Source organism: Hibiscus syriacus, unplaced genomic scaffold (assembly GCF_006381635.1).
Source record: "Hibiscus syriacus cultivar Baekdansim isolate YM2019G1 unplaced genomic scaffold, ASM638163v2 tig00110367_pilon, whole genome shotgun sequence".
Taxonomy (NCBI): Eukaryota; Viridiplantae; Streptophyta; class Magnoliopsida; order Malvales; family Malvaceae; genus Hibiscus; species Hibiscus syriacus.
In genome coordinates, this window is record NW_024062704.1 from 19,917 (window position 1) to 41,278 (window position 21,362).

A 21,362-nucleotide genomic window follows, 5' to 3' on the forward strand; every position below is an offset into this window, starting at 1 on the left:
TTAATGTTATATCAAAATCAAAAGTTAGTTCTACATTGTTAAATTTGCTCAAGTGTGATTTTTGGTGAGTGCTTAATTTGTGCAAACATATTGACTTTTGTGATGTTTTCTTTTGTTTGCTAAATTTGTTATTACTCTTAGGGTGAGTGTGTATTCAAGGTTTTGGGGTATAAAGCTTAAAGTGTTTGTAAGGTTACACTTTGTCCTTAAAGGTTTGCAAATCTAGTGGATTTGAGAAATCCTTAGTCTGGATGCTAAGGTAGTGGATGTAGACTTTGGTTTAAAAAGTCAAACCACTCTAAATTCCTTGTGCAAAATTTTTAATTTTTGATAGCTTCCGCCATAAATTCTTAAAAGTCAATTTACCGTACTCTTGACGTTATTCGGTTTACCGTACCCAAGATTATTTTTCTTGAATGCGAGAGTTGTTGCAAATAATCTTCATACATTGTTTCGGATAGGGATGCGAGAGTGTTTTTTTTACTACTTCTAGATGTTGAATGTGATTTATAATTCCTTCTAAAAAATTGATCGAGGGCCAATCAAAACAACCTATGACTTATAAAACACATCTTTTTTTTTAACAATTTATGTCATGTAAGATCAAAATACATCACATAAAACACACTTTTCAAAAGAATCCCATATTTCCATAAATAACATATGGAAGTTGCTATAATCATAAATTGAATAATAATCGAATAAATGTTCAATCCACTAAATTTGTATATTGTTATATAAACATAAATTAAATAATATTATTGATTTACTATCACATTATTATGTCAAGTTTTAACTTTATTGTTATTCACCTTATCTAATTTGTTGTTAGTGGATGTGATTCATGTAATTACATGAAGAGTCAACACTATGCTAACATACCACATGCAATTCGCTTTTGTCTCATCTTTGCCAACCTGTATACATTGGCTCCTTTTTCCTTTTCACAAACAATTCTTATTATACAGTAGGGATGTTACTTTTTAGTATAATACATAGAAGACTTAGAATGAAGTAAGCTCAGTTAGATTGCCAACATTTTCTTTGCTTCGCGTGGCCATGGATAACACAGATTAAAAACCATAACCGGACATGAGGTGGAACGAAGACGTGTGTTTGTTCCTTTTCGCAATAATATTATATATATTTGAATTTTTAAACCTGGATTTGGTTTAAATGGTGAATTAAGTCCGACAGATTTTGGTGTTAGCAGATAATTATAAGTGTTTGAATCCAAATTAATAGCTGGAACATCGTAAGCATTGCTAGGAAGGAATTTAGGACTATATTTATATATAAATTTAGGACTATATTTATATATAAATTCATGAAGACATGGTGTTTTTATTGAGGAATTAACTAAGAATAAAATAGTGATAAGGCGAACGTTAGGGTGTCTTGTGTCTTGTAGTTGTAGTCCTCTCCGGAATCCCCTCCAATAATCTAATTTGGCTAAGCTTTATTGTGATATACATCACTAAAGATAGATACGAGACTCAACTGTATCCTTCATTTTTTGAAAATTTTAAATTATTATATATATATATATTTTATAGATTTTTTTTAATTTGTTTTGACCACAAAATTTTATAAGTTCTTATCCATAAAATTTTAGAAATTTACATTCTTAACATAAAATCTTACATCTATCTTTATACATTATAACTTTCGATTAATATGCTATCAAACTTGAATTATTTTTCTTTGTCATTAATCTTTGATTCTTAAGGATTAATTTAAATCAAATAATACTAAAAATATCATATTATATCTTTTAAAAAGTCATAGGTTTAAATATATTTATTAATATTTACTTTAAAGATTTATAACTTATAGATAATTTAAATATTATATAAAATTTTGTACTAGATAATAATTTATATATAATATATAGGGTAAAGTATAGTAATGGTCACTGAATTTTTCTGAAGCTTTCATTTAGGTCCCTCAACTTTTAAAACTTGCAATACAGTCCCCTAACATTTAATCTGTTTACAATATGGTCCCCAACATTACACTGTCGTTAGAAGAGGCTGACGCGGCAGTGAGGTCACCGTTCGCAGCTATGAAAATTAGGGTAAATTATATAATGGTCACTAAACTTTTCAAGCACTTGCATTTAGGTCCCCCAACTTTAAAACTTACAAAACAATCCTCAATTTCATTCTAAACCCCAAATTCTTAAATAATTCAATTGCATTCTAAACCCTAAATTACAAAATAATCAAAATAATATTAAGTTAACCAAGATTTATATAATTTTTTTTTTATTTTTTTGATGTTTTGATTGAGTTGTATTCAGTGAAAATTGATTGTTACTGTTCGATTGAGTTCATGTGCAATTGAATGGTGGGGTATGCATGTGTAAATGATGCCAAGTTCATGTGAAAATTGATTGTTACTGTTCTGAAAACTTATAGATTTAAATTCATGAAAAATGTTTCACATTTAAGTCCCAACAACCAATATTTAAATAGCATCAATGTTTACAATATTTTATTCAAACTCAGTACCCAATACACATGCAACACAATATGAAAAAACAATAAGAAATTAGAACTCAATATCCAATACCATCAAACGTCATTTACATATGCATACTCCACCATTCAATTGCACATGAACTCAATCGAACAGTAACAATCAATTTTCACTGAATACAACTAAATCAAAACATAAAAAAAAATTATAAATATTGGTTAACATGAAATCTTGGTTAACTTAATATTATTTTGAAGTATTTTAGAATTTGGGGTTTAGAATGAAATTGAGGACTATTTTGCAAGTTTTAAAAGTTGGGAGACCTAAATGCAAGTGCCTAAAAAATTCAGTGACCATTAATATAATTTAACCTAATTTTCATATCTGCAAACAATGATCTCACTACCATGTCAGCGTCTTCTAATGGCAGTGTAACGTCGGAGACCATATTGCAAACGAACTAAATGTTGGGGGATTCTATTGCAAGTTTTAAAAGTTGGGGGACCTAAATGAAAGCTTCAGAAAAGTTCAGTGACCATTAGTATACTTTACCCTAATATATATTATCAGGAACATTAACAATGATTTAAAGAACTTTAAGAATAAACTAAAAACATCTTAAATCAAAATAAATACCAGTTAAATGGTATTTATTTTACTTATAAGAAAGGCATCAAATCAAAGTTTGATAACATAAAAGATTTGAGGTTGCACAGATGCAACTAGTTTGGAGGTAACCAAACAAACAATTCAATGGCCCATTGATTCCCCATCTGCTAATTGGAATTGCGAGAATCTGTGGACTAAATTTTGGAAGCATCCTAAGATTAATGAACTTCCTTGTCAATTGGACAACTATTTAATACAAGCAATTATTGTATCCCTCTATTCAATTCATCTGACCACTAAACCAGTATCTAACAAAATTAAGATATACATTAGACCGTCGAATTAATGGCAACATTAATGAACAACCATTTGGATAATGAAGTTAACTAATAATTTACTATAATGATAGATCTAGTGACCCTTTAACATGATTAATGAACACGATGATTTTATATGACTGATGGGTCTTTAAAGAAATCTCGAGGTCTTGGGTTTAATCATGATATCTACGGTAGTGTAATGAACATTTACTATTAAATGGTAAAAAATCTTTCAAATATATATATATATAAAATAATTTATCATAGAATAATAGAAAAATAATTTTGCATAAATGATAAAACAGTCCAACTTAATCAAATTGGGGAATGCCCTTCTGAACCTCGTAATTATATCAGGATTGAAATAGCTAAGATACGCATAGTTTGGCTAACGCTTTCTCCCTCTATATTATCTTGAAATTGATTTCCTCTAACATTATTTTAGTTTGTATTGTTAGGATTATTCATTTTTGTTAATCAAATGCCATTCAATATTTATATTTATATTTACTATGGGAGATATGACCTTCAAAATTTTCTATATATATTTAAATAATATAATGATAAATTTTAATTTTAATATTAATATTAATATTTATATTTTTGTTAATTAATTAATTATTATTTTAAATTAAATTTGATAGAGTCGTCGATCTTTCTTTTCTATTTAAATTAAATTATTTTAATTTTAATAAAAATGATAAATAAACTATTAAATTTTACATGAATTTATCCATGGCAATCCACTTATACTATGTTATTGAGGTAACATTATTCTTACATGATTCGAGCTAGGAGTTTAACTGTCCTATCTACAACCAGAACAAATTACCTGCACCATGTTACAAGCCCGGACTAAATGGGGCAAGTTTGTTCTTACTTCCATATGATCTTTTTTCTGCTTAAAATAATCATATATCACATTGCTTCTTTTTCATCATTTTTTTATTCGACTACAAATAGAGGATATATATACATTAGGTTGTTTGGTGAAAGGTACCCTATACCTGATAATGATGATAATGGGGTAAACGATTAAGATTGGAGCTGAAATGAATATAATATTCAACTGCAAAAACAAAGGATCTGTGTATATTCGTTATCTGGAAGCCGCCCAAAATATGAATCCAGGTCCAGCAGAAGGGGCAATCGTAAGTATTACATGTTGCCTGCTTACTTCAACCAAGAAAATCTCAAACCACCATAAATATGATTGACCAACCAACACCAGTGTCCACTTTCTTTTCTCAATCAACACCACCAGGATATTTAGATTTACACTAATCTCTGTATATCAGCCATATAAGAAGAAAAACATGCAATTTTCCTGCCAACGAAAAGGGTGCAATTTCCCACCTCTCATAAATGTTAATTCAGGTACAATCGTTCACCAGGAGATAACAAGTTTTGGGGGGACGACAAGCTAATGAAATGATAAACCATTCTAGTTAAAATTGCAAATACAATGACCGATGCATTTGCTTTCCTTTTTTTTCTTAAAAAAAATACACTTTTCTACAACGAGAGAACAAAATTTCGCAGGGACTGGGAATATACAAAACACTTGGGTCTTCCGCGACCGTCCCCTGGTACCCCTTTTTCCTAGAGAGGACTGCGAACTTTTGTTTGAAGCAAGGCGACACCTTTTCCGCCCTAGGCAGACTTCTTTGTACCTTTACCTCTGCTTTTGCCTGAAGCCGCACCATTGATGCGCTCCTCACTGCTGTTGCTCTCGTCATCACTATTCTCTTCTTCTTCCTCTGTGTCAGATGGATCATTTGCCTTCTTCCTCTTCTTTGAAGAAGTCGGAGTTTTACTAGCACCCTTTTTGTTTTGCTTAGGAGCTGAAGTTTCGGTATCTGGTACATTGGTCTCTGCAGTCGGGATAATTTATAAATTAGTATCCATGTCAAAACTCTCGTAACTTAAATATTCAATACTTGTTAACTTGACAATCTAAGGCAACAATCTAGTTAGTAATGTTATTACCAAAATCCTTTAAGAAGTTCCGATTAATTGAAAACCGTTGAGACACCAAGACAGAGACATACCTTCACCAGAACCTTTGCCATCATGAATGTCCAGCTGCGAAAAACATTAGCATTTAGACATACAGCTTTGTATTTCAACATTAATAAAAAGATCGGCTAGTATAAGACAACTATGAATAAGAAGCACACTTACATTCTCCACGGGATAAACATTAATGGCACTAGTTCCTTGTAGCAATGCATGTCGAAAAGTTCATAGGCATAAATATTTAAAACTAAACCTTTCAAACTTTAAAAAGTATTAATAGACAAATAGGCAACAGTAAACAAGATTTTTTAGCACAAATATACTGCTTGTGTCTTGGAACTACGAATAAAAAACAAGGTACACCATCAAGTTATCAAGGTACTCAAATCTCTAATATTAAGACCGGGAGGGGGAGGATTACAAATTTTCCTAGTCAAGCCTGTCACCGACATTTGTTCTATCAACAACGACCATTGAATCGCCCATGCCACAGGCAACACTACACGGATATTCAAAAGAATCCATCAGTATCAATCTGTCCGGAGAAAATCAGAGCATATCGTAGTATAGATGCATGTAATTATTGTTAATTTATCCACCTGATAACATGCATGCCCTCCAGAATGCCTACCTTCTTCGGAACAGCAGAAGACCTAAATAGAAGAAGATTAAGTAAATAGAATATAGGGAGAGAGACTACGAATAAAAAAGCTGTAAGGACAAGTAAAAACACATATTTTTGTCCAGCAGGACCATATACCAACTCTCCATACTGAGCATGGCCCCAGCTTATGCAGGAGGAGTCGGCACCAACAAAATGATGCATATTGCCTGAATCCATGCAACGTAAATTCCAGCCACTGTGAAGGAAAGGGAAAACATGTGTCTCAGATATGCTTACAGACTAAAAGTAGCAGGGTGAAATTTAATGGGCTTCAACCCCTTAAGACTTCACATAGAGCAAAGAATCAAAATGAACAAAATAAAATAACATGATAGTTGAAAAGATGTCAATACTATTAAATCAATGATTTATTTCATTCTTCTGAAGGGAACAGATAAGGCACTTTAAGCATGACCTAAAAGCATGGTACAGAATGCAATAAAATAACAGAATCTAAGTTAAGCTAGAAAAACAGTAGATTACAAAAAAGTTTCACACAAAGCTCAACGATTATGTATACACAAAATAAGGTGTAACAACTCATTCGAAGGGAGTAAAAAGAACAGTAACCAAGAACTGTGAAAACATAACAATGCAGGTACACCAATACCAAAAGCAAAAACAGCCAATCATGGTGATTGTAGAGAAATTAACATTAAGAATAACATATCCATGGGTTTAAAGAAAAACCTTAAATCCATGACAGGTTTGGGATACATCCAGTCATCACTGGTATTCTTTATTTTGCCCCACACATACAACTGCCCACCGCCTGGAAAACAAGCAAAAATCAAAATCACCTTGAAATTTATAAACAGAAGGCCAATCTTGGCATCGCTTTTCCCTTTAACCTTCACTCGAGCCTTCACAAAATATGAAGAAAGCTTTAATCTTTCCCATTAATAGAGAGTTTTGGCAACCGGACTATTACTCTCCCTAACAAAGTACAGAACAAACAATACCTGCAGTACATGCTGAATTTACAGAACCTCCTGAAACAACTGCATTGGGAGGAAGAACATTGTGCTTTTGGAATACTTCAACACTACGAGGAGCCCACTCATCCTTCTGCTCTCTGTGCCCAAGCCTGCACATGTGATGAACGAATTACATGCAGTAAAAAAAGGGGAAAAACACATCAAATACTGGCACGATGCAGAAGTAAAACAGTGATGTGTATGGCACTAACCTTCCATAACCACCGAAACCCCACCTATACATTCATGTAACAAAAGTCAATTGCTTATAAACAAGGAAAATAAAAGGGAAATCTAAAACACTTCCACAATAATCAGCAGTGAACTTACGTGTAAACATAACCATTTATATCCACAGCGACTGGATGCACAAAAAATAGAAATATAAAAATGGTTTAGTAGTAGTTGTAGTAGAAGAGGAGGAAATTCTGGGGGGAAGGGAGGATGACCAAAACATGAAAGATAATAGGCATATCATGAACCTGTATGGTTTGTCCCAAATGCAACTTTGACAATAGTTTCCCCAGAAAAAGTAGGCTATAGCTCTAGGGCGTGGTTGGGCTTCATAAACAAGCCTCACTGAGCTATCCTTAGCATTATACTGCAAGCATGTAGGCCTCATGCAAACATCCATGGAGAAAAGCAAGTCAATCTATTGATACACTTACCACAGCTAGCAATTAGGCTTATATTGATTAGATACATCACGCAGAACTTTGTGAGTGATACTTTGCAGCAGAAATATGAACAAGACTCGTCAAAGCTAGCTTATCTTCTCCACATACCTCATTGTCTGTCCCATGACCAAGCTGGCCATACTGGGGAAGCCCTGCAGTTCTACAAACCAAAAAACAAGTTCAGATTCTGCAAAAATGCACAAACTGGAAAGGAATTTTAGACAATGAAAGTAAAGATACAGAACTAAAAGAACCACAAACCATACAGTACAGATGCTCCTTCAGCAGATGATAACCACACAGTGAATTCAGCTCCAGAGGCAAGATTTGTAACTTGAGACACAAGACAGCAGATGGGAGATGACTCAACTTCTAAAAAAAATGATAAATTTATAAACATATGAAACAAAAGTCATCAACCATGGGAATTTGACACTAAGAAAACAAACACCTAAAGCGACATATTAGTGGTACTAATCTAAATCAACAGAACCAACCATTTTTTGTGGAACCTGAACCAAGCTGCTCATGCTTATTCGGTTATTCCAGCCAAGGGAATTACCATCATCAGTAACTACCACCGTGTGGCTCCTCCCCCTCCTGCTTTGATTATTTTATACCTTAAACACAGATGCAACATAGTTCAAATGAACCATCACTTTCAGAAAATTAATAAATACATACAAGACTAAGTTTAATAACAGAACAAAAGAACATACTTGAAGAGTTCAGAAACAACAGTTGGCCTATCACGCTGGATTCTATCTCCATGACCCAGTTGCCCTTTCTATACATAAAACTAAAGCTCTATTAGCTACTATTAACAACATTAAAATACCATCAACAACACACATTTAACAACAACATAAAAAACCGAGCTTTTTCATGCCTCATTACGACCCCACGTGTAGCACCGTCCCTCAACATCCAATGCAATGCAATGACATGACATGACATGACACTGCAACCAAAACAAATATTGTTTAAAAGAAGTGTATGTATATCAAATGTGTATCAACGCGAGTAAAATGGAAACTCACCACAGCCGGAGGCAACAAACCGGACATCAACCCCGATGAGAGGGCGGAGGCGAGTGGGAGAGACCAAGTTTCCTTCAACTGGACCTTTGCGACTACCAACGATGTCCCAACTCGTGGAGCCACAGAACAAGAGCTCTCCTCCTTTCTTCTTCTCTTCATCTTCATCTTCCACCCTTCTCCGCTTCGTTCGTCGACATTTTCAGGCTAAACAAAGTTCAAAGCTTTGACACACAAAAAAGGGGCAATGAAGGCCGATCTAACGTATTTGAAAAGGAGGGAAACAGCACAGATGATGGAGAAAATGGCGGGAAAGAGGACAACGACTAGTAAGAAGGGTATCGGAGAGAGTAGGGTTTAAAGCAACAAGGTGAAAAAATAAGAGAGAAGAACCGAAACCCTAATTCAAAAGATGGGGCCAAGTGTTTCAAAAGGAGTGAAGGATGAGAATAACAAGGGATTGTCTTTACTCCTATCGTTAACTGTGGGGGAGAGAGGAATGCAATTTGCAAGTAAAGGAGAAGTTTACTTTAGATATTTGTTGCTCTTTTCAAATTTCAAAATACTTCTTTTTAAATGGCTCCAATGCCAAGGATTCCACGTTTCTTTTCATTTTTTCCATAATTTTTTTAATAAAATTACAATGATAATTTATAATTGTAAATATAAATCAAACACATAATTAAGAAATCTTCTTTTGATTTTTTATTATACTTATTGATAATAAAAGAAATACCGATTTGGAAGTTATGTAAATGAAAAGGAAATATCATTTGTAATAAATGTGATTGTAAATTTTGAAATTGAAGTTGAATTTGTGAACCTGAACAAGTAAATTAACTAAAATTTTGAAAACAAAAAATTAAAAGAGGGACTAAATCCAAATACTCAAATAACATGTGAACTTATAGCATATTTTAGCCTTAAAATAAGTATTAACTATAAAAAAAACATATTGTTTATAAAGTTCCATTCATATCACCTTCTTTTTTACGCACCGAAGTTTATACCGGCACAGCACACCAGTAAAATTGGGTCAAATATGTGTTTGAAAGGCCCATTGGTAATGATCATATATCTCAAGGCTATTGGTTTATAAACAATTTGCAGTAATTACATGCTGATAAAGCAAAATTATTAGATAAGACAATGCTTTAGGTTGTATTTGGCATGATAATTGTAATGAATTTATTTAGCTGAAGTTTCTTTCAAAATTTTAAATTAATATATATTTTAATTGTATTTTACATTTTTAATTGATAATTTATTTTTGTCTTTAAGATTTTATAAAATTTTATAAGTTCGTCTCTTCTTAAAATTTTAAAAACTCATTCTCTCAACATAAGATTTTTAGTCCGTCTCTTATTACACCCAAGGAACAAAACAATGGAGTCAACTTGACTATATATTCAATGATTCATGTAGAAGCCTGTAAAAGATTATTGCAATTTCAAAAGTATTTCTGATATGATAAGTTGGGTGGTGATGGTGGACTTTGGCAGTTGGACTCATTTGCAGTAGGCTCGCCATTTTGTTGCTGCTGTTGTTTTCGCTCTCAACATGTGACTGAACTCTGCAGCTGCAAGGCAAGCTCCAGTCGCCGGACTTCGGCAGCTAACACATCATTTAGTCTGCCACATCAAATCCATTAAAAGGATCTGTGTTTTAGTTTAAATCTAAGAAGGAATCATTGAGGATAGGGACTATAACCAATGATCTGTGGTGTATAAGGCGATGAAGCAGTAGGGTTGTTGGGGGTGTGAAGGAGGTATCACAGATCTTCTGTTACTTTTGTTCTCGGAACTCAAACACATATATGAAGAAGAAGAAGCCATTTGAGATGTATTGAAGATGGGTATATCAAAGTTGTTCCGAGGCTTAGAGATTGAATTTGCAGGTGGTGACTGAAGCTTCTGCATATCACTTCTACCCTCACTAATTCCCTCCAATCTGATTCTTTCAGCTGCCAAAAAAATATATATAAATATGGAAATAATTACACGTTGCTTTTAACCAAATATGGCACTAACTACATTGCATTACATTACAGAGTTCAAAAAGTATAAACAAATAACCAACGGGTTGATTAAAGTGGTAAATAACTATCGCTTAAGTAAGGTCTTAAGTTCAAATCCTTTGTATACATAAAATCTCTGTTGGGAGACTCATTCATCAAAATCAAGTATGTGACCTAAGTCGGTCCAGATTAATCAGTACTAAACCTTTGAACTGGAGGGTAAAAAGAAAAGTATGAAGGAAATTGCCGTCAAGTTTTCTTCTTGTCAAAACTCAAGTTTAGATATAGAAGATAAAACTTGGATTTTGTTTTGTCAGTGAGAAAATAAGGCAAAATCTGCGCCTTTTCTCTATCTTTCCTCTTCAGACATGGAAAATAAAAATTTACATTATTCTATTATCCACTAATGTTCGTGTTTAATTATTATAGGCTATTATTACTAGATTTATAATGGCGTGAGGGCGTAGACCAATTTCTTGTTGCCACGTGAAACTGTACGTGAAACTGTTTTTTCATTTTTATTTATTCTTCTGATTACATTTTTAGATAGGCAAAACTCATGACATAATGCATTCAAAAATAATATTTCACGAGATAATGCACTGACCAGATTAATTGTTGAGATAGTGTGAATTCTACAATCCCGGTGTAGGTCGTTAAGCCGTCCCCGCGAGCTGTGGTGAGATGGGGTAGGTCGCCATACACGCCCAGCGATCTCTAGGTTGCCACCATGCACGCCCCGCGACTTATTGGTGGCCATACAATCCCAGCGACCAACGTTCACGCCTGCTCTGCTCGCCTCTGCACGCCAGCGACTGCTCCCTCATGCATGTGTGATTCCCCTTCTGCATGCAGCTATAATAGCTGCATTATTACAGCATTCACGGGGGTGAACCCAAAATTATTGTTGCATGAATCATGCTGCAATAATTCACGGGTAGGGTTTAGGGAATAGTAATAGGGTTGTTGTTATATACTCGGTGGAGGGGGTTGTTATGTTGTAAGAAGGTAGAAAGAAAGGAAGAAGAAAAGTAACACAAGCATAATTTAAATTAGTTTAAATTATTAGTTAGTTAGTTAGTGGGCATAGTTTAGGTTAGTTATATTATATAACAAAATTTTAGTTAATTACTTTGTAGTTTAAGTTAGATTAATGTTGAAGAATTATATTTAATTTGTTTGTTGAATTATATTAAATTAATATACATGGTTTATTATATGTCGTTATTTTATTAAAAAATAGTTATAGTTTAAATTATATTAAATTTTTTATTATATGTCGTTTAATTAAGGGTAAAAAAGAGGTATATATAATATGTTATTATTAATTATTATTTAATTTAACTATATTATTTTATTTAAATCAATATTTTATTATTATTTTAATTTTACAGTTTAATTAGAGACCATACGTAGATGCAGAAATTTTGGCATGTGTGCTGCACGATGTTTTTTATATGTGTCAATATTGGTGTACTGTTACACCATTGATCAATTTTGCTTTTGTTGAGATCCAATTTGCGGATAGAGTGCTGAGGTAATTCGACTTCCACCAACATATTCCGCAGAGTCCATGGGATCATGACCTCCTGCAAAACTTAGATGGTCACCGTCAGGTGAATTGGGTTGAGATGCATGACCATCTCCACAAATTTGATGGTCGCCGTAAATAAAAGGTGAATTGGGTTGAGAGCATGCAACCTACATTAATTCTTGGAACAATAGGGCTTCATTCTTGCCAACTCTTGACCACATTCAAGACGATGACTTTAATTTTGAGACTTCGGCTTACCTTGATTATTTTTGGGATAATGGAAAGTCATTCTTGATAACATGGGTATAAAGGCGACAGTTTTTTAGGTTTAAGAAAAGATTTGGTAAAGTTTAATACTCTCTACCGAGTGGGAGTGGGAGTTCATCTCAACAACCAGAAGTGGAAATAACCTATGTGGATAATAGCGCACCACAACCGTCGGCGATGCGAGATCGTTGCATCACGCATTTGATGACTCTACTGTCCCGACATATGTACCAGAGTTTGTGCAGTCTGAAGCACCCATCTACTCTCCCATGTTTGAGTTGACGTATGACTTTGACCAAATGACATCTATGATGTCAAATACCAGTATTTGTCAGTCAACGTTTGCAAGTGGGATGGAAGAGCAAACTGGTGGAATGACAGAGCATAGTGGTTGGAATTTATTTACAACACCAGTTGAAATGCCCCCAATTAATGAGGATGTGTACCATACTCCTGAGCAACCGCAATGACCACAACGCATCAGACGTCCTCCCAAACATTATCATTCAACAACACCCCGACATCGACAACAATTATAAACTCATTTGTTATTTGTTTAAAATTAATATTTAAATTAGACTAGTATTTTATTTTGTAAACATAAGTTATGTATTTAGAATTTTTAACCTTAACTTAAAAACTTAAAATTCAATATAAAATAAACTTTAAGATGCAAATGTTAAATATTATTAAAACTTAAATATTATAATATTAAATATGCATGTCTCTAAGTGAAATGTAAAAAAAAATCGACATATTATAAAGATAAATTCGACTAGTTATAAATTCAACTATTTATAAATTCGATTTAAATTGAATAAATTCTTTTTAAATATTTAATTATTATTAAATAATTATTAATAATCATTATTAAATCATTAGTATCAAATCATTATTATAATTTCATTATTACTAATAATTACTAAATAATTAATATCAAATCATTAAATATTAATAATAAATCATTATTAGTAATCATTACTAAAATCATTAAATATAAAATCATTATTAAAACATTATTATCAAATCATAAGATTATTTTTATTTTGTAAACATAAGTTATGTATAAATTAGACTGATATTTTATTAAAACTTAAATATTATAATATTAAATATGCATGTCTCTATGTGAAATGTAAAAAAATAAATTCGGCATATTTATAAAGATAAATTCGACTAGTTATAAATTCAACTATTTATAAATTCGATTTAAATTGAATAAATTCTATTTAAATATTTAATCATTATTAAATAATTATTAGTAATCATTATTAAATCATTAGTATCAAATCAGTATTATAAATTCATTATTACTAATCAATACTAAATCATTAGTATCAAATCATTATTATTAATCATTAATATCAAATCATTAAATATTAATAATAAATCATTATTAGTAATCATTACTAAATGATATCATTACTAAATCATTAAAAATAAAATCATTATTATCAAATCATTAAATATTAATAATAAATCATTATTATCAAATCATAATACTAGTATTTTAAATATAAAATCATTATTATTAAATAATTACTAAATCATATTATTAAAGAATAATTCTTGGTAATGATTTAAATATGTACAAATTTGAATTTGCTAAAATTTAAATGGTTAACGTTCAAATCTATTTAAAAAAATTGAATAGTAAGAGGAAGATTTCGACTAGTCCACATGTGAAGATCTAATAATTTAAGAACAAAAATTACATAAATTCAACTTCAATTCGAAGATCTAATAATTTAAGAGGCAAAGAACAAAAATTACATAAATTTCCTTGCAAAAATAGGTTCATTATTATAACATCAAATATATAAATACATAGAAATACATATATGATTACTAATGATGAGACCTATATCTTGGTAAATTAGGACATTTGTTTTTTGAATGGCCTTCACCCCTACATAATCCACATCTCTTTGGTTGACCTCTCTCTAGAATGGAAATCCATACTAGTATGAATACGACCGGACTCAGGTCGACCTTTTGGACTTCTACGAAGCATTGTATTTGGCAGCCATTCGTCATGATTCTTTTTGGGCCAATATGATTCATTTGGGATCTGCCTGAATGCATAGTCGTAGACATTTAATATCCTATATAGGTGAAAACATTCATCAATATAAGTGTATGCGCTTACACTAGCATACATAAATGCAGCGACTGCATGAGCACATGGATATTTCAATGCCTGAAAACGACCATAATCACACCATTTGTGTCGTAAATAAACTCTAAATGTTTGGTCTTCTCCTCCGACGTTACGGCGTATGCATGACACAACAAAAGTTTGACCAACTCGGTCGAAATTATGAACAACCATTGATGTTGCCAATCGCTCATTTACTTCCATTGTTTCTACCACTGTAGAAGCCCAAGTTTGATATCTATTTATGAAACTCTCAATTTCATTGCCTTTATCGAACCAAACCTTAGACAACCTAAAGTACGTCTCTTTTACCACACTCGTTATTGAGAGATAACGTGTACCTTTTAGTACTGAATTAATGGCCTCAACAAGGTTTGTGGTCATATGTTCGTATCGACGATCTTCATCGTATGCTTGCGACCATTTTTCCCGTGGTATTTTTGAAGCCCACTTCCAAACACACTGATCATCATAAAATACCTTCAAATTCTCCAATCTTTTAACAAAATTTGGTCGGCGTAGTTCGTATCTTGTTTTATAATATATTGGGTTAAACCTCAATTAAAAAAACCACATCAAAATGCACAAATATTGAAAATAAAACTTACCCATGCTGACTATCTAGCTTCGAATGTGTGCGTTATGAAACTGGTCAATACTATTCTTACCAAAATGACGGATACAAAATGTCGGGTATGCATGCGGAGGTATCCAACGGCTTCCTGATCGTTCAATTGCTGCCAAAATACCCGTTCCTCTATCGGATATCAAGCAAACTTCTTCTTCATGAATGACATATTGACGTAGATTGGCCATAAAGAAATCCCAAGCTTTTTTTGTCTCTCCCTCAACAATGGCGACTGCAATTGGGAAGATTTTCGCTCACCATCTTGCGCAAATGTCATCAAGTGTACATGCCTATATTGTCGATAGAACCACATACCATTTACTTGGATCATACGTTTGCAAAATGGAAATCCTTCAATACAAGCCTTGAATGCCCAAAAGAGTATGATATATTTTCTTCCCTGACACAAGTTGACCTTCTTCATCATATGCAGGCATGGTTTGAGACTTCACTATATTTCCTGGGATAAATCGCTTCATTGCTTATAGCAAATGTGGTAGCTCATTGTACGATGTATCCCAATCTCCATACGTCAGCTTCATTGCCTTCATCTTCGCATTCCACACCTTGCCATATTTTACTTGATATCCAAATTGGCTTCGAATAGATGTAGCTAACACTGAACAAGAGATCATTGGATCCTTTTCAACCATCACCTTCACGTATTCACATATTACATCAGAGTCCAATAGTCGGTGGTCTTGTTCGATGAAGTTTCACAAACATGTGTCAGGACCATTGTACCTTGTGATGACCCAAGCATCGTGCCTTTGAATTTTCAACACTCTAATCTTCCACTTGCACTATGGGTCATATTTTACACACTTCGCGTATAGGGTTTTCTTATTGGACTCTGCAACATGGACATCAATATGACATTTGATGCAATACTCTTTAATGGCCAATGTAACTTCATTTTTTCCTCTGAATTGCACCCAACTGAAAATTCACTAGAATTATCGAATGATTCAGCCATTTGGTACGGAGGTAAATGTTGTATGTCTGGGAATTCAGGTGCCCTCATCGCATCATAATCTATATCGTACATGTGAGGAGTAGCTTCATATGGTGTCAGAACTTCATCAATGCCCAAGTCAATTGCACCTCCACAGAAAAAATTATCATCGTCGCCCAAAACGGGTTCTTCAGTTTCTTTATCTTCGCTTGAATCATCATGAATTTCTCCCCATCGATTTTCAGCATCAATATAAACAGTCAATTCCGAATGGTGTATGTTTCTCGTCTCATACTCTGTTGCTGCAGATGTCTCTCCGACTTCATTTCCACTTTTCAATAGTGCCATAAAACTGTTCGAGAACCTGTATGTCGGGTCCTCAAAGTCACTATCGAAAGCCATTTCAGATGGATTTTGAGCCACATCTCTTGATGACCCAGGAACATCACATATGTTACGCACATCAACAAATAACTCAATAACTGCTATATTGGTTGACTCATGTAATCCAATCATGGCTCCAATATCATCATCTTCTTCAAGTGGTATTGTAGCATATCTGACTAGGTTGGGACATATCATAAACCTGTACCTCAAACCATCAACTACAGCTCGAATTTTTCTTTCTATCTTCTGCTTCATTTATATAAATGTGATGTCTTTTTTGAACATCATATTTATTGGTTTTTCAGACTGAAAAACAACTCCGACCTCATTTTCCATAATCTGTCCATTATAATGAATAATTGTGAAAAAATTGTTGCTCATTTTCCCTACAAATAAAAAATATATAAATTTAGCTTAAAAATTAGATAAGATAATTTCATAAATCATTAAACAAATAAATAAAAAAATAAAATATACTATTATATTAACGATAAAATAAAATTTGCTATTTAACTTGATTGATTGATTACTAATATTACTAATAATGATTTAATAAGTATTATTAATCTAATGATTTGATATTTAATGATTTAATAATAATATGATTTAGCAATGATTACTAAAATTATTTCTTATACATATTTAATGATTTAGATTTGATACTAATCATTTAGTAATGATTACTAATAATAATGATTAGTTTGATAATATTTTTTATTTTTTTAAATATCAAACAAATTTGTTAATTAATTGTTATAAATTTTAAGATTATATTCCATCCAATTTTTACTCCTTACTAATTTACACATAATCTAATATAAATTAAACAAAATATTTTTTTAAACAACAATATATATTTTTAAACACAATATTTTTTTAAACGGTAATAAATTAAACAATTAATTTTATATAATATAATATAAACTAACTAACTAGAAATGACCATCCAGCTCAGTTGGTAGAGCACAAGGTTCTTAACCTTGAGGTCGTGGGATCGAGTCCCACGGAGGGCATTTCATAATTCGGAGGTCTCTTACGGAAGCTACTCTCATCCTGGTGTTGGGGGTAGCCTACTATCTTACCTCCCTCTTACCCCATACATATGGGAAAAAGGGACAGCCATTAACTAACTAACTAACTAACTAACTAATTTACACATATACAACAACAAAAATGTACAACAAAAAATAATAAATTACCCGCGTATTTATATCTTCTTCCTTTCCTTTCTTTTCCTTTCTTGTTTCTTTCTTCGAATCAATCTGTACGTGGCCAAAAGTTGTGGAATAATGCCACGTACGTGAAAACAAATATTTATTTAAACAACAATAAATTAAACAAATTAATTTTATATAATCTAATATATTATAATATAACTTAAACTAATAAACTATTTCTTTATTATAATATAACTTAGTTAAAATAACAAACTAATTAAGCACTAATTAATTTTTTTATAATATAACTTCAACTTCAACAAACAACCTAATATACGTTTAAACACACTAACAAATTAATTAAATAATTTTTTTACATATAATAACTTAAACTAAGAAACTAATTAACTAATTTTTTATATAATATAATATAACTTAAACTAACAAACTAATATAATATACTTAAACTAACAAACTAATAATTTATACTAACAAACTAATTAACTAAATTTTAGTTTTACCCTAAACTAACAAAATAATAATTTCATATAATAAACTAATTTAAATAATAAAAATTACCTCACAAACGATGTTTGAGCTTTTATCTCCCTTTCTTCTTCTTCTTTTCCTTTCTCTCAGCAAAATTTCTTTCTTTCTTTTGCTTCTACCCTAACCCCACATATCCAATATATAACTCACTTTGAGCATTGAAGGCTACAATAAATTTGAGCGTTGAAGGCTGTAATTTTGAGCGTTGAAGGCTGCAATAATGCAACAATAATTGTTGCATGCAACAGCTAAATTAACGATGCAATAATACATCTATGATAGCTGCATGGGAGGAGAAGAGGCAAATCACGCTTGCATGAGGGAGCAGCAACATCAGTCGATGGGCGTGCAAAGGCGAGCAGGAGCAGGCCTGAACGTTGGTCGCCGGATTGCATGGCGACCTATAGGTCGCGGAGCGTGCATGGCAACCTACCCCATCTCACCACAGCTCGCGGGGGACGACATGGCGACCTACACCGGGACTGTAGAATTCACCCTATCTCAGCAATTAATCTGGCCAGTGCATTATCTCGTGAAATATTTTTTTTGAATGCATTATGTCGTGAGTTTTGCCTTTAGATAATAGAAACTTTATAATTATTTTTAAATAAATAATAAATAGATTTTTATCACATTCACATTGAAAGTAAATTAAAGGAATTTATGTCAAAAATAATTTATAAAAATTTGTTTCAGAAAGAATATGGACAGAGTAATAAAATATTTGTGTATAGATTTATTGATTTTTTATTTAAATCTTAAGTTTTTGTTATTTTATTTTAATTATTGTATAAAATATGAAAAATACAAACACTAGTATAAATAATATAAATTATCATTTAAAAGAAGTTACTTGATTACAATTATAACATCATTTCTAAAATTTTAAAATAATAGAAATATTGAACAACAATAACAATAAAACAAAAATTATAAATTTTCCCTTTTAGTATTAAACAAAATATATATACTTATTTCTTTAAGTAAAATCAAATTTGAATCGAGGCATTGGGCCTAGGGTTACGGCCCATGTCGTTTCGTAACCTCTGTCTCCTGCCCCAAACGCCCCAAAGATTGGTTATAAAATGAGGTCGGGATTCGAGAGCCTCATTGCAAAACCCTAAATCTCAAATTATCGTCCGTCGCCTTCTTTCTTCATCATTCTGAATAATCTCTAGGTTTCCATCTTTTACTCTTAGCTCTTTTCTGTCAGAGAAATTGTTCAGTTGTTTGTGTTTGTTGCGCTACTTTTCTAGATCAAGATGGAGGCGAAATGATGAATATTCGAATCGATGAATGCTCGAGAAATTAGTAAAGTTCCGAGCATCTTGATTTTGTCTATTTGAATAGGAAGATCTGATGCCTTTATTTATGCACTTTGAATTTAATATTTTATTTGCAATTTTTGAAAGAAGCCAATGATGAGTCTATAGAGACATTTCTGAAATGCAGTTATACTCTGTAGATTTGTTGAAATTCATGAACTAGGACGGTCTGAGGCTTTCGTCTTCTTTCATTTTTCATCAATCAACGAAAGGTCTTATTTTTTTCAGCTTTTGAAACTATGTGGAGATTTGGTATTACAGTGTTGTCTGTGAATGATGAGAAATATTTTGAATCAGTTATCCCTGTCTGATTTCCTTTATAGATGAGATTGAAATCTGACACAGACCACTGGAATGAACCAAGATTTAATTTTTGTTGTTTCTAATTTTCTATTTTTAACAATGAACTTGTCTGAATATTTGTTATTCATTAGAATCCGAATTTGCTGAGGATTCTTTACCTTGAATTATTGTCGCGAACTTGCGAATCAGCGAATTTTCTGACAAGGAAATTCTTATGTCATGAACAAATTATTGGTAGACAATGGGTTAGACATAGCCTCATCCTTTGTATTGTCAAAATGTGGACAAGAAAATACGCTATAACGCGGGAATTTTTTTATTAAAAATACAATAGACATGATCATTTTGAACGTTTACAATTTCATTGAACAAAAAAATTATTATAACATAATTTAAAAATGAAACATTCTATGATGTCTATGGTTAAAACAATACATAGATGCATAAAGTTGTTAAATTTATATATTAGAAAGGATAAATTACACTAATGTTTGTGCAATTATTTGTAATCACTAAAATTTCAAAAATTATGAAAAATCAATAATATTATTGATTTATAACCAAATCATCACAGAAGTTTCAAAACAATAGGTATTCAAGTATTTTGTAGCAAAAATTAGAGGGGATTAAATGGAATTTCATCGGTTTTTATTGCAGAATCAGTGTTAAATATGTAAAAAATAAAAAAAATTGTGGCGAAAATAATGATTTCAAAACCAAATTTTGTGATTGAAAATGGATTAGACATAGGTCTCGTTTTACGAGACTTTTTAAATGTAATTTTAGTTAAAAAACTATCGTAAATCAATGATAAATGAGTAAAAATATATAAAAAAGAAATTACGGTGGAAACGATGGTTTCAATCTAATCATAAAAGTTAGATTTGTAGTCTTTTTATTTTCAATTTTGATTTTACCCTTATTAATGTTTGTGTTCCACTTAATTATGTAATTACATTTTAATTTAATATTAACATCGTTAAAAAATAATTTATTACTTAATAATTTATTTTTAATTATTTAAAGTAAATATAATTTAAATTTTATATTTAATATAATTTATTATTAACATCATTTAAAAATAATTTATTATTTAATAATACATTTAATAATTACTTTAATTATTTATTAAATTCTATAATAGATATTTTATATTTTCAAACTCATTTTAAACGATAATCTCAAATAGGTAAATTTTTTAAACTGCAGTTCAAAATATTATTATTAAAAGTTATTTTCTACCGTATTTTTAAAATCACTTATCAAGGTCCTGCCAAACTGACCCATAATCTCTTTCT

At 31.7% G+C, this 21,362-nt stretch overlaps 3 non-coding genes and 1 pseudogene across 3 annotated transcripts; 3 read left to right on the forward strand and 1 right to left on the reverse strand.

The window, feature by feature from the left end:
* Window positions 1–4,845: 4,845 nt before the first annotated feature.
* On the reverse strand, window positions 4,846–9,212 carry LOC120121274 (annotated as a pseudogene).
* Window positions 9,213–19,713: 10,501 nt separating this feature from the next.
* Window positions 19,714–19,799, forward strand: LOC120121278. The gene has a single exon (XR_005515979.1). It is a non-coding gene; the product is annotated as a small nucleolar RNA snoR64a (small nucleolar RNA).
* A 51-nt stretch (window positions 19,800–19,850) lies between these two features.
* Window positions 19,851–19,937, forward strand: LOC120121279. Its single transcript, XR_005515980.1, has one exon. It is a non-coding gene; the product is annotated as a small nucleolar RNA snoR20a (small nucleolar RNA).
* An 89-nt stretch (window positions 19,938–20,026) lies between these two features.
* LOC120121277 lies at window positions 20,027–20,108 on the forward strand. The gene has a single exon (XR_005515978.1). It is a non-coding gene; the product is annotated as a small nucleolar RNA R38 (small nucleolar RNA).
* Window positions 20,109–21,362: the final 1,254 nt, after the last annotated feature.